The following is a 12,503-nucleotide window of genomic DNA, read 5'->3' on the forward strand; positions in this document are numbered from 1 at the left end:
ATTTTGCCATATATGAGCATAGATTACTTTCATATAGATTTTCAATGCAGGCTTTTGGTGAGCCGCTGGGTTCTGTCTAATAATCATCTCAGCATTTTACAATAGAATAGCTCTTTATTAGCTCTTCATTGATTGTTATTGGACATGAAACAAGGAAGCTGTGTTTCTCATTGGATGTTAGTTTCATGTTCATCAGGATCATTTTCTAAAGAGCTGATAGTTAGACCATTTACTGCACTGGCTGCACATCCTGTCTACATTTCTCTGTATGTGCTGTAAAAACTGTGACTAGAGGTTACTTAAAAAACCCATGGCAACAAAGTGACACTTAATTTACTTGAGTAGATTTTAATTTCAAGTGATTTATGTAAAATTTAGTAAAAAATGACGAAAATATCCATTACAAAAAAATTAAAACTTTTTGTTTCTAATTAAAATTCAAATTGGATTCACTAATTTTCCAATTAAACTTTATAATTAATGACTGAATAGTAAGAGAAAATCAAATTAACTTCTTTTCTGAGTAAAATGAATCAATTTCACAAAGACAACATTCAAACAGTAATTGTTTTTATTGTGGAATATAAAACATATACAAAATTTATAATATAACATTGTTCTGATTAATTTAGATTGTATGCACTGAAATTCTTCACTAGTGCTCGCCCCAAAATAATAGGAAGAATAGGCCATAATTGAAAATACAGTTTCAGCCAACTTCTCGAGAATGTCAGTCTTTACTTTGGAGGTGGGCAGAAGATTTCCACTCTTTCTATACTCCTCGGTGGCTCTTTCCAGGTACATTTCAGTTTCATATGCAGACTGTGGGGAACAGCTTCGGCTCACAACCTTCTGTGAACTTCTGCCTTTTGAGAATAATGGTGTCCTGAGAAGATGTGGTTGCAGCAGAGTCTGCATTGGACACAACTGGATTGGATGATGAGTCATAGTCAGTTGACAGTTGATCAGAGGGGCTGCCGAAAACTGGCAGGATGACCAGGGTGATGCCAACAACCTTCACAGTAGTCCTGAAATTTTGGTTTAAAATACTGAAGACTGAAGTCGTTTGAAATCCCAAAGGTATCCTTCACAACACTTTGCAGCTCCTCTACTGTTGGTGGGATCCTGATGGAAGAACCAACTTCTCCATTTGGTCATCAGTGATTACATGGAGCTCTATCTCGTTCAACCTAGAATAAAATGTAAAAGGGCAGAGTTACGTTAGATTAAGTAGGGTCAACTTGGTCATTTTCTGCTGCTTCAATTTCAAAACTAGTAGTTTAATTTAATACAATCATCCATCACAACCTATTCAAAATGCATAGTCTGCATACTGATCAGCTGACTTTAAGTTGAGGGATCTTCCAACAACTGAAAAGAACACAACATTAATAACAATCGCACTCTCCAAAGTAAAAACACACACAAATTGTTAAAGACAAATTTGAATTAATACTTAAATTTTTAAAGGTGAGGTTCACATATAAAACAATGAAACTCTTTATTAGATTAAAAAGGGGATAGACTCTATTTTCTGTACCGATATGGTGACAGATCATGACATGAAATAACACTATTTGTGTATTTATATACTGTATATATCTTCCCATATTTGAAAAGATGTCCTTTTAATCTACACAAGGTCATCTCTGTATCCAAACACCATCGGGTGTTAAACATAGAAATGATGAAAGACTTATGTCAGATTAAACACGTATTACTATATTACTTCCTGAGTGTACCTTTGTCTTGAAGATCGTTCTACAGAAACATCGTGACTGAGCGTGGGTCTCACTGATACACGACCAAGTTTAACTGGAAACTTGCATCATCCCTCTATGTGAGCTGTGCCTGCACTAAAGTCACGGGGCTCCGACAGCATGAAAATGAAAACCAGTTATTTTGCTGGACTGAGCCACTTTAGCTTCATTACCACAACTGAAAAACTGCGTGGAGACAAAAGCTTTGAAAAACTGTGACTGACAAAATCCTGCACAAATGATTTTAACTACATCACTGCTGAGTGCAAAACTTTTTCATAAAATGTTAAAAGTAAATGAGGGAGGCTACAGCCCATCGAAATACATCATTGATATATTTTTTTAATATGGTAAACGTGGTTAGTCAAAGCTCTGAAGTAACACAGCTGAAGGCTTGGAAAGTGACCTTATGCTAGCAGTCCACTTCATGCCATTTTGTGTAAAAATACGATACTGTCATTACAGCGGTCATTATTAATCTAATTTTGACGTATCAGACTGTTTAGAACTTTTACTCTAAACTGCTACACGTTACTGTTTAAAACGTGCCGTATATTCGTACAAATGAAGATAATCTTACCTCGGACAAAATGGAGATCATCCACTGCTGAAGCGTGTGTGTCCTGCACGTGGCACAACGGACTACAGGCGGAAGTGTAGAATGATTGAAATGAAAATGCTTTCATCAGTTAAATCTATTAGATTTCTTCATTTTTCACGGTACTCATACATTTTTGTTAAATCTGCTCAACAAACTATTGCTTAATTTACCCCAAACAAAATTGTGTAAATTTAAATAACTGAACATCTCAAAAATGTTTAATTTTGCTTAGATTTAATTAAAACAACACATACATGTTTTTACTGAGTATTACTTTCCTATTAGATACTAATGAACCCAAATCACAGTTTTTACAGTGTGTGCTGTGTTTGTCTGTTCATATTTCTCCATATTGACACAAACAGTGAACAGCAGCAGATCTACTCTTCATCTGTTTTAGGCCCAGTGAAAGATATGAAGCAGAAATGGTGTCATTAGGAGAAGAAGAACAAGTCCGGCGAGGAGGCAGCAGCTCTTAAAGATGAAACACAGCAGCTTAGCCCTGAGCTCAGAGAGCTTCACATGAAAAAGCTCCTCAAGCAGATCATGTCAGAGGTTTGTCATCAACAGGAGGAACTGTTAATATCATAGGATGAAGGATGCTGTCAGCTGGATGAAGAAGGTTATTTAATGGCAAACGTTCACATTGAAGTCAAATTGTTGTCGTGTTGAACAGATTCATGTACTGATCGTCTCCAGAATGTTAGAAGAGCTTCAATGAATCATTAGAAACAACTTACAGCTGCACAGTTGTGTCAAACCAATCTTTGTGTCATTGTGGGATTGTTGTGTTTCTACATGTGACACTCGTCTAAAACATGCACACAATCTGAACACAAACAGGGACTCATTTGTTACCACAGCCAGATGCTGAGAGCCATTTCCTTGTAGTGCTGTGTCTATATATATGAACCATTAGATGTTATTGGAATGATTGTCAGCTTTGATAGTTTCATGTGTGTTTAGCTGGACGGCTGTTTGATCCTCGACATGTTTAAAGGTGTCCAGTCCTGAGACACTGGGGGTGGAAGCAGCTGTGATGTCATTGGACTGTCACAAAGACAGAAGTGCATGAAGTGAGCAGCCAAGGAGCCGCTGATGTTTTGGATTCAACAGCATTTGAAAGGTTGACACAGACACATTTGCACATAGAAAGCTGAATTTGTCATATGCCACAGTGAACTCACTGTTCAGTGTTTTTCAGGAAGCTTCTTAACTGCCTCTGCTGCCAAACAAGCAGCTGATGTCCTTGAGAAGAAGCTGAAGAAGTCTCCAACAACAAATACAGGAAGTGGACTTTCAAATACTAGATTCACTTTAGACTCACAGAGAAATGACTCAACTAGCTGTGTTTGATTGACTCCTTTGACTATATGAAAGGTCAGTGTGTGTCTGTACACAGACTGTTGTGTTGGACTATTATTCAGTTGTCTGCTGAATGTTTTCAAATGTCTGCATCTCAGTGTAGATGAGGCTGGGGGTCATGGGAGGCCACCATAGCAGTCTCTTCAACATCATGACATCATCATAAATGCTGCTGGACTGTCTGATGGGCTGACGGTGAAAAAGCCGTCGGGAAGGAAACAGAAGACATTTCAGAGGCTGCAGGCAGATTTCTTTGATTTGGGGCCTTTTTCAGCTTTATTGGACAGAGCAGTGAAGATAAGTGACAGCAAAGCAGACGGAAAGAGAAAGGGGGCGTGGTCAGAATCAAACCAGGCCAGCTGCTCTCCACCTCGTGGCACATGGTCACCTGCTCATCCTAGTGAGCTCCACCAGCAGCCCTTTCACACAGTTTACACTGTCAAACACTGTGTGTGGACCTCAGCTAACAATAGGCTACATTTAAGTCTGGACTACATGCTTTTATATTGAGGAGATTTTTCACTGTTTTTATTCCATCAGCAGCTCAACATCATGAGCAGCTTTGACATAAAGACATCAAACTCAAGCTGACTTTAAACTGGATCTACTTTTAATACAGGGGCTCAAAAACAACTAACATCTTTATTATATATCAGGACAGAAAGTCATTTCATCTCAAATGGAAAACAGCTTTATTTGGAATAATCAGCACAAACACCTGATTCATTCCAGTTTCTCTGCTTTCACTTTGAATTATGTCACCATGAAGCCTGAACATCTGTGATGAACACACTATCAGCATCACTGACATATTTCATCATTTAAAAACACTTCCTGTCACTGTGGTGGTTACAGTGACATCATGCAGTTTGTGCTTTGACCTCCAGAGGGCGACAAATCAGCACAGACAGAGAGCTCCATTCAAACTTTGCTGCCATCAGTAATAATTCTTCAAATATAATCATCAGTGTTTGAGCAGTTATGATATCAGGGACAATCTAGACATGTGTGACAATACTGAACATGTCACATGACACACCTTAAACATCATGTGATCCACTCTCAGTCTGCACTTTCATTCATGACTTCAACAGGTTGAAATGAGCTTTGAAGAAACATTCAGTGAAATAAATCTTTTATGGATTCATGTGAGCAGCAGATGAACTTTACAAAGAATCAATGGATTTATCTTCTGTTTTAGATCAACTTTGATCACTTCGAGCCATCTTAAATCCGTTTGTTCTTCTCACTCACTAACATCTCATATGATTTCAGATCCCTGCTGTTCTCCAGCTGCCCTGTAGGTGGCCTCAGTGTGCCTCACACCATTTACAGATGATTACAGGTCGTTTACAGTTTAAACAGGTCCAACATAAGAAATATGTAGAAAATATCCTGGCTATAACAGTTTGGGTCAAAGTGCAGATGTTCCAGATGTTCTGAGTCTCTCTGTGTTTCATGTTAACATGTAGATGTTGGACCAAAGTGAAGCTTTTTGATGTGACTGCAGGAATGTGAAGTGTAACTATGGCTGTGTCCCATTTCAGGGTCTGCACGCTTGAAGTACGCGCACTACGGGTACTACGTACGGTGCGTACTATAAGTACGAGAAGTGCGGAAGTGAGAGGCTTGTGAAATGGGACGGTACATGCTTCGTCGCGCTGTTCAGGTTGCCTAGCAACCATGATACTAACCGCAAGACACGTTACATACAGCTTTGTTTGACAGAAATGAAGGAGAAAAATGTTTTGTTGGTCAATCATTTTTGTCATGACATCACTTTGATTAGTTGAGTATCTGAAGCTGAGACCACAGGACCGTAAAACATGATTGTTGGGCTTCATTTCTGTACTGAACAGTCATTTAAGATTAGCTAGTAAATAACAATTAGTTAATGTTGTTCATGAGACTAAAGTCATCTCACTATGGTAATGTAAATATAATATGGCCAATATTATAGTATTGTCAGATTATTATGATATATATATATATATATATATATATATATATATATATATATATATATATATATATATATATATATATATATCACTGACTTTCAGCTTGTTGTGTTTGTGGATATATGACTAACTTTAATTATCCATAAAATCATCAGATTCTCTGTAAGATTAAGATCGACTATATGTATATTTAGAAGTAGAGGCTTTAAAACCAAGTTAATGCTGAAAGTACAAACACCACTAGTGTCACATAACTTTGCCGACATGTGGCCAACAGCAATGTTTTAATGTTCTTCGTTATTAAACATTCGCACATGAATAAGTGATGTCATATTCAGTACTTACTTTTGACAGTTCACTTTTCGGCCGCTCCCTTCTGCCGTATTTTGCGGCAAAATTATCCACACCCACCGCCGCGCTATGAATTGTGGGATATATGGGACCACGAAGCGTGCACCGGACCACGCTTGATATTTGGGGAAATCGACGGCGCATTTGGAGTATGCATTTCAAGTACACTTCGAATTGGGACAGCCATCGTCGCGTGGCGGTGACGTAACCACACTTAAAATGCGTACTTCAAGTGTGCAGACCCTGAAATGGGACACAGCGTATCTATCTAACTATCTATCGCGTTTGCGCATGTTGATGATGTCATCAACATGGGCCTTTTTTGGTCAAAAGCGTCGCAGCGGCTACAATAATTATCATCTGCAATTATGGCGGGCGACAGTCATAGCAAAGAGATGAAGCACTTTTGAAATACGGGGAAAGCCAAAAACTGCGCTTCCTCCACTTCCGTAACATTGATTCATTAATGTTAAATTCTCTCGCACCTGCTCTATTCCCATGTTGTTGCAGCATATTAATAACTCACCTCGCATTGTGGATGAATAATCTCAGTTGTTCTCCTGACTGAAGTTTGGCCCGTGTACAGCATCCTGCTATGCGATTGCATTTGTCCCTGACCACCAGAATCCCTCACGTTAACTTTTATCGAGTGGAAAAAAAAGTTGGCGTTCATCCTCCAGCTTCACTGTGCTAATGTTATGCTAACATAGTTGTGTCGCTAGCAATCACATAGCACAACATTATATACCAGGTAGTCCAACTTCAGTAACCCTGCAAACGCGACTGCTGTTTAGTTTTCTGTCTTCATTTATGTTGAAGTGACAGCAGAGCTGTACGTTTGAATTAGTTTCAGAAATCTCTCAGTCAGAACATGCTATGAAATGTTTAGGTGGAGACTAGCAAGCTAACTTCCTGTTAACTTCTAACTCCGTTAAATTTAATAAATTCTGTTTTCATGGATGTTAAACTTAATTGTTACACCCGATAAAGCAGCAACGCTGATGATTTTATTAAAGATGAAAGAATTTAGACCGTTTTTAACTCTCAGTGTTCGTTTGACTTTGGGACCTGAAGCTGACGGAGTTTTGGACCCAGATTACTCCGTGAAGCTCCTCACCACGGCAGCCGTAATACTCTGACAATCCATCAAGCAATGCAGCTTACCAAAGTTGTACTAAAAGATTTTTTAACAGATTTCTGCCCAAATCGGTTCAAGGTCAGTAAGTACATCTAGAAATCATACATAAGCCACACTCTTGATTTTTGAGAAAATTAAAGGATTTTAAGCCTTATAGTGTGGAAAATACGTTATACAGAAGAAAAGAATATATCATGATATATATCGTTACCGCACGTGCTTTAAATTATAACGCGATATGGATTTTAGGCCATATTGCCCAGCCCTAACAACATTTGAAACATACAGTGTAGCTCAGTCCAAACACCCCAAGGCCAAGTTAAAGTGCTGAGAGGGAAAAGATCATGATTAATGATTTATTTAAACTCATAACTGGGTGCAGCAGCTGAGCTTTGAACTGTGAGCTGCAGCTTAAGCTTCTTTTATGGTTCAGTGTTTAATGTGTAAACTGTTTATCACTGCAGAGACGCCTACAGGCTATCTACTGTTCAAAAGTGAATTGTTATATGCAGTGTGGCAGCTGACCTTTGACCTGTGAGCTTCAGCCTCTTTGCTGAGTGTTTAATGCTCATCTATTGAAGCCTGCAGACACACCCACACATCATCTGATTTGTTCTCAGGGTTGTTTTCTGTGTGTTGGAGTTGGAGCAGAAACCTGCTGCAGGTTAATTATTGATCAAATTAATATCACAAAAGGTGCAGCAGCTGACCTTTGACCTGTGAGCTTCAGACTCTTTGCTGGTGTGAAGTGTTTAATCTGACGCAGTCTGCAGACACAGACGACTGCTGACGGAGAAGAAGCAGAGGATTTTCTCTGTTTCTACACAGATCTGGTCCAGACAGCAGAGAGCTGCAGAGTGAAGACGTTCATGAGAAGAAGAAGCTGAGTAAGTTCAACGTCCTCTTTGAATCCTGGATCAGGAAGTGAATATTTGGTGTTTAAATAAGGTTTCTGTCTTTGACTCAGTCTGCTGTCACTTTTTTAGAGAGAAAAGGAGATTTTAGATTAACTGGTGTTCCTGCTGCTCTAGCATTAAAGGACAGTATAGGTGACCGCGCTGATACCTGTTTATAATTTCACCAAAGCTAATAAACTGTTGGCTAAATTTTCTTGTTTTCAGATGTAAACAGAGGTGAGAGGAGCAGATAATAAGGATTAAATATTATGCTGAATAACTAAATTCTGCTAGTCTGTGACATAACTCCCAGCAGCATCGCCTCATTTCTTTGACCTTTAACATGAGTTAGCTTAGCTAGCAGAGCAGCTATCTCTGCTGTCTGTCATGTGACCGAGTCAAGTGTGTGTAGTAGACTTGTTAGCATAGCTAGCAGGCTGAAAGAGGCTAGCAAACTGTGTGAACACTTTGTCAGAGGTGAGCAGTAAAGAGAAGGATAAGGAGCTCCTCCAAATGCTGATAATGCACTTAACCTGAATTTACTGCTTCTTACATTATATGTGATGTTCAGTCAAAAACAATTACTTAAATTAACATTATTATTATTAGTAGTATTAGTATTATTATTAGTTTATTATTCAAACATGGCTCCCTACTGTAGTGGTTTGAACAGTTGATCTGTGGTTATTGTGTCCCTGCAAATTCAACAATGCACCTCAATGCAAAGCATCAAACAAATATTTTTATTATCAAGTCATTCGACCTACTGGTTGAATCATTGCAGCCCTGACAGTGAAGCACACTCATTTTATTGATAGTCACCTTGTAAGCAATGTTCCCACAATTGCGCACTGTTAGCGCGGTCTCTGCGCAGAGAAAATCTGTGTTGCACACAAAAAGAATTCTAACCTGAATTGAAATTAAAGTAAATATGTGCCGGTGTTTTAGCAAAGCGGCTGATGTGGAGTGAAGCCACGTTAATGACAACGTGTACAACCATTGGAGATGTGAGCAGGACAGACGGAACAACTGACGGACAAAGTGTGGACTTTATACCAGTTTTTAAATTGTGTTGATCGGCCACGTAAAACCAGAGTTATGATAAAATATCTGCAATGTTTGGTTTTCTTCCTGAATACTGTCGTTGTTTATATTTACTGCAGGAAGAAACGGTAAAAACGACGTTTTATAAGGAAAACGCTCAAAAGCCTGTGAGCAAAAACAACACCAAAAATCCCCACCCTTTCCTATTGGTCGAAAAATGTACCATGTCGACCAATCAAAACATGTCATTTAGTTGTTAAGAAACGGAGTAACAGCGGTGTTTTGAGATGTGAGAGATTTGAGACGTTTAGAGCAAATCTTGTGTAGTTAGTGTGTAGTTAGTGTGTAGTTAGTGTGTAGTGTAGTCAATAGTGTTGTGTGTGTCAGAACAATGAGGCGACTGCTGAGTGTTACAGGTGTTACAGCAGTGATACATCTGCTGCTGTCAGGCCTGCAGGTATCAGGCTGTTGTTCTCCTTCATCTCATAGTGGACAGAAATTATTTTTTGGAGTGACACAAATAATTTGTGTGGCATCAAATTTGATGCAGAACAGCTGATTGTTCTGTAAATAGTTTGAAATGTTTATTTAAAAACGCCTTAGCTGCATTTTTAGGTAAACAGCTGCAAAAACCTTTGTTGTTTGCATAACTTAGTTACTTTTTTGAAGAAGTAACTATATAATTAATTGCCCAACATTGGTCATTATTTACTGTATTTTGCAGACAGAGTTACAGACTCTCTCCCAGACCACAGACTCATAATACAAGTCAGAGCTTTATAAAAAAAAAAAGAAAGTTGTGTTTTCAAAATTGGAGTTCAAGTTAGTTTTCCTTAAAATAGTGTTGACATGCTACACAGGTCATGAACAAGATTTCTTTTTTAAATTTTCTTGTAAGTGGGCTAAATCAGTTAATTAAAAGTAGTCTAACATAAATGTAAATGCTGTAAATTGATTATTTTAATAAACATGTAACTTGGATGGATTCGACGCTGTCGTGACCACAGTGCACACGTCTGCTGTCGCTCACAGTGGATCGCTCAGGGAGTTTGTGTGTTCGCTCAGACACGTGAAAAATTAGAGGAAACATTGCTTGTAAGTGCAAGCTTTAAACTCTCATGGATGAGTAAAACTCATTAGAAACACTGGCGAGCAGTGAGTGAATAACAGGTCTGACAGCAGCAGCAGGGACGATGCTGTCATAGTTTAATGTGGAGTCTGTCTGCACTCAAACAGTGAAGAGCAAAGAAAAGAACTGTGATGGTTCTGGGTCCTTTTGACCCAACACTGTGGGTTTCTGTGTGTTGGTGATATTTTGTATTATGGTTTATGTTCTGGTTCATTTACAGTCTTAGTTATGCTGTTTTGTGTTTCTTATATGTCCTGTTTAGTTCCTTGATTATTAGATGCCCTCTGTGTATCTGTGTGTGTGTCTGTGTTAATGTGTGTTTGTGTTAATGTGTGTTTGTGTTAATGTGTGTTTGTGTGAGTCCTTCTGTTCCATTCTGTTTCCCCAGCCCGTCGTGTCTCTCTTGTCTCCTCTTTCTTGTGCTCCCTCGCTCCCTCTCGTTTGCCTTTCCTCCACTCCCCTGTCAAGCTCACTTGTCAGTATTGTGTTTCTTTGTTTCCTGTTTTATTGTGAAAGTCTTGCATTCTCGTTCAGTGTGTTTCATCTTGTTTCCCTGGTCTCGTTGTGTCTAATTGGCCTCAGCTGTGTTCCCTGTGTGTTTTCTGTTCCCTCATCATTGTGTATTGAAGCTCTCTGTTTGCTTCTGTCTGTTGTGTTCATCCTTGTTTCTAAAGGCTGTGTTATTCTTTGTGTGTTTCTCTGTGAGTTTAGTTTAGTATTACTTTTTCCATTCAGCAAATAAAGCTGTTAACGTCCTACCTATGAGTCTGCATTTGGGTCCTATCCTGCCTGCATACACAGCCAGTTCATGACAACAACGTTTTTCTAGTTTCCAAAACAGTGAATCTGTGTGCAGTTCTCTCAAACTCAAAGTGTGTCAGTGAATGCATCGTGTGTGCTTCACCTTCTGGTGTCATCACGAGTCCAGGCAGACCATCTTCAGAGAAGACAGTTTCTCTTTGTTTCTGTCTGTTAGTATCTGAGTCCAAATCCAAAACTATACTACGATGCACATCTGTGGGCAACAAAACACCAATATGTGACAAAAACCAGGAGGCAGCTGTGCAATCTGAAAGAATGGGGCTACATGAGCCTTAAAGTGTTTAGTAAAGCGCTGTGTTGGACTGGTGCTCAAGGCCAGAGTTCAGTTACATCAAGTGTAGCAGAGATTTGTTGCATTTCAGCTGATAATGCTTCGATTGATTCACACAGTGTCCAGACCTCTAAAACCATCCCAGGTAACAAGTTGGTCAGTCCATTTAAAGCAGGGGTCCCCAATCCCAGTCCACGAGGGCTGGTGTCCTGCAGGTTTTAGACGTGTCCTTGAACCAACACAGCTGATTTAAAGGCTAAATTAGCTCCTCAACATGTCCTGAAGTTCTCCAGAGGCCTGGTAACGAACTAATCATGTGATTCAGGTGTGCTGACCCAAGGTGAGATCTAAAACCTGCAGGACACCGGCCCTCGTGGACTGGGATTGCCCACCCCTGGGTTAGTCTGTTGATCCTTCAGCCTGAGTGTCTTAATATGGAGGCTGTGACCCGAGTCCATATTTAAGAAATACATTTGGAGTTTTCAGTGTTTCCATGTCGTTGTGCTGTGATGATCACTTTGATTGTTGCTGCCATAATCTGAGAGTTTGTGTTCACTTTACACTTTGTATTTTTAATCCGTAGATTTAGTTTCCCCCAAACAGCTGGTGATGTTTAGCTTCATCAGGCTGGTGTGTTTAAGGAGTGGCAGCTGTTCTTCACCTGACTGCTGTCCTGTTTGATGTTCACTTACAGTTATTTTTGTCTTTTCATTGTTCTTCTGCTTCCACTCTCACAATAGGACGAATGTTTACTTCAGAATCACTGTGACTGTCAGAATCCCTCACTCTGGATAAACACACTAGCTTTTCACCAACCAGCAAAATACTTTCCTAGATTTTACACCACCTGCTTGTGCCTCTCTCCTTTACCTAGGAATACAAAGACCTTTCAATAATATAAGATAAAAGTTACCCAGTTGCCCCTGCTGGTGGTTTTTGTCCTTCAAGTTTGGGTCCTTGACCAGAGGCCTGGCTTGACCTACGTTCACACTGCAGGTCTTAATGCTCAATTCTGATTTTTTGATCAAATCTGATTTTTTTTGTCTGGTTGTTCACACTACAAATAAAATGTGACAACAAACGTGCTCCAGTGTGAACGGTTCACGGTCCTCAAAGCGGCCGCATGCGCAAAAGAAAACGTCACACACAATGCAGTCTGTTTACA

General features: G+C 39.4%; 1 protein-coding gene and 1 long non-coding RNA gene across 2 annotated transcripts in view; both read left to right on the top strand.

The window, feature by feature from the left end:
- Positions 1 to 12,503, top strand: part of LOC146490510 (NACHT, LRR and PYD domains-containing protein 3-like) — a 117,939-nt gene that overhangs the window by 56,990 nt on the left and 48,446 nt on the right. The window lies entirely within an intron of this gene.
- Positions 447 to 4,811, top strand: LOC146490512 (uncharacterized). Its single transcript, XR_014872713.1, has 2 exons — positions 447 to 3,487; positions 3,566 to 4,811. It is a non-coding gene; the product is annotated as an uncharacterized LOC146490512 (long non-coding RNA).

The sequence above is a fragment of the Neolamprologus multifasciatus genome, unplaced genomic scaffold, assembly GCF_963576455.1.
Source record: "Neolamprologus multifasciatus unplaced genomic scaffold, fNeoMul1.2 chr03_unloc_1, whole genome shotgun sequence".
Taxonomy (NCBI): Eukaryota; Metazoa; Chordata; class Actinopteri; order Cichliformes; family Cichlidae; genus Neolamprologus; species Neolamprologus multifasciatus.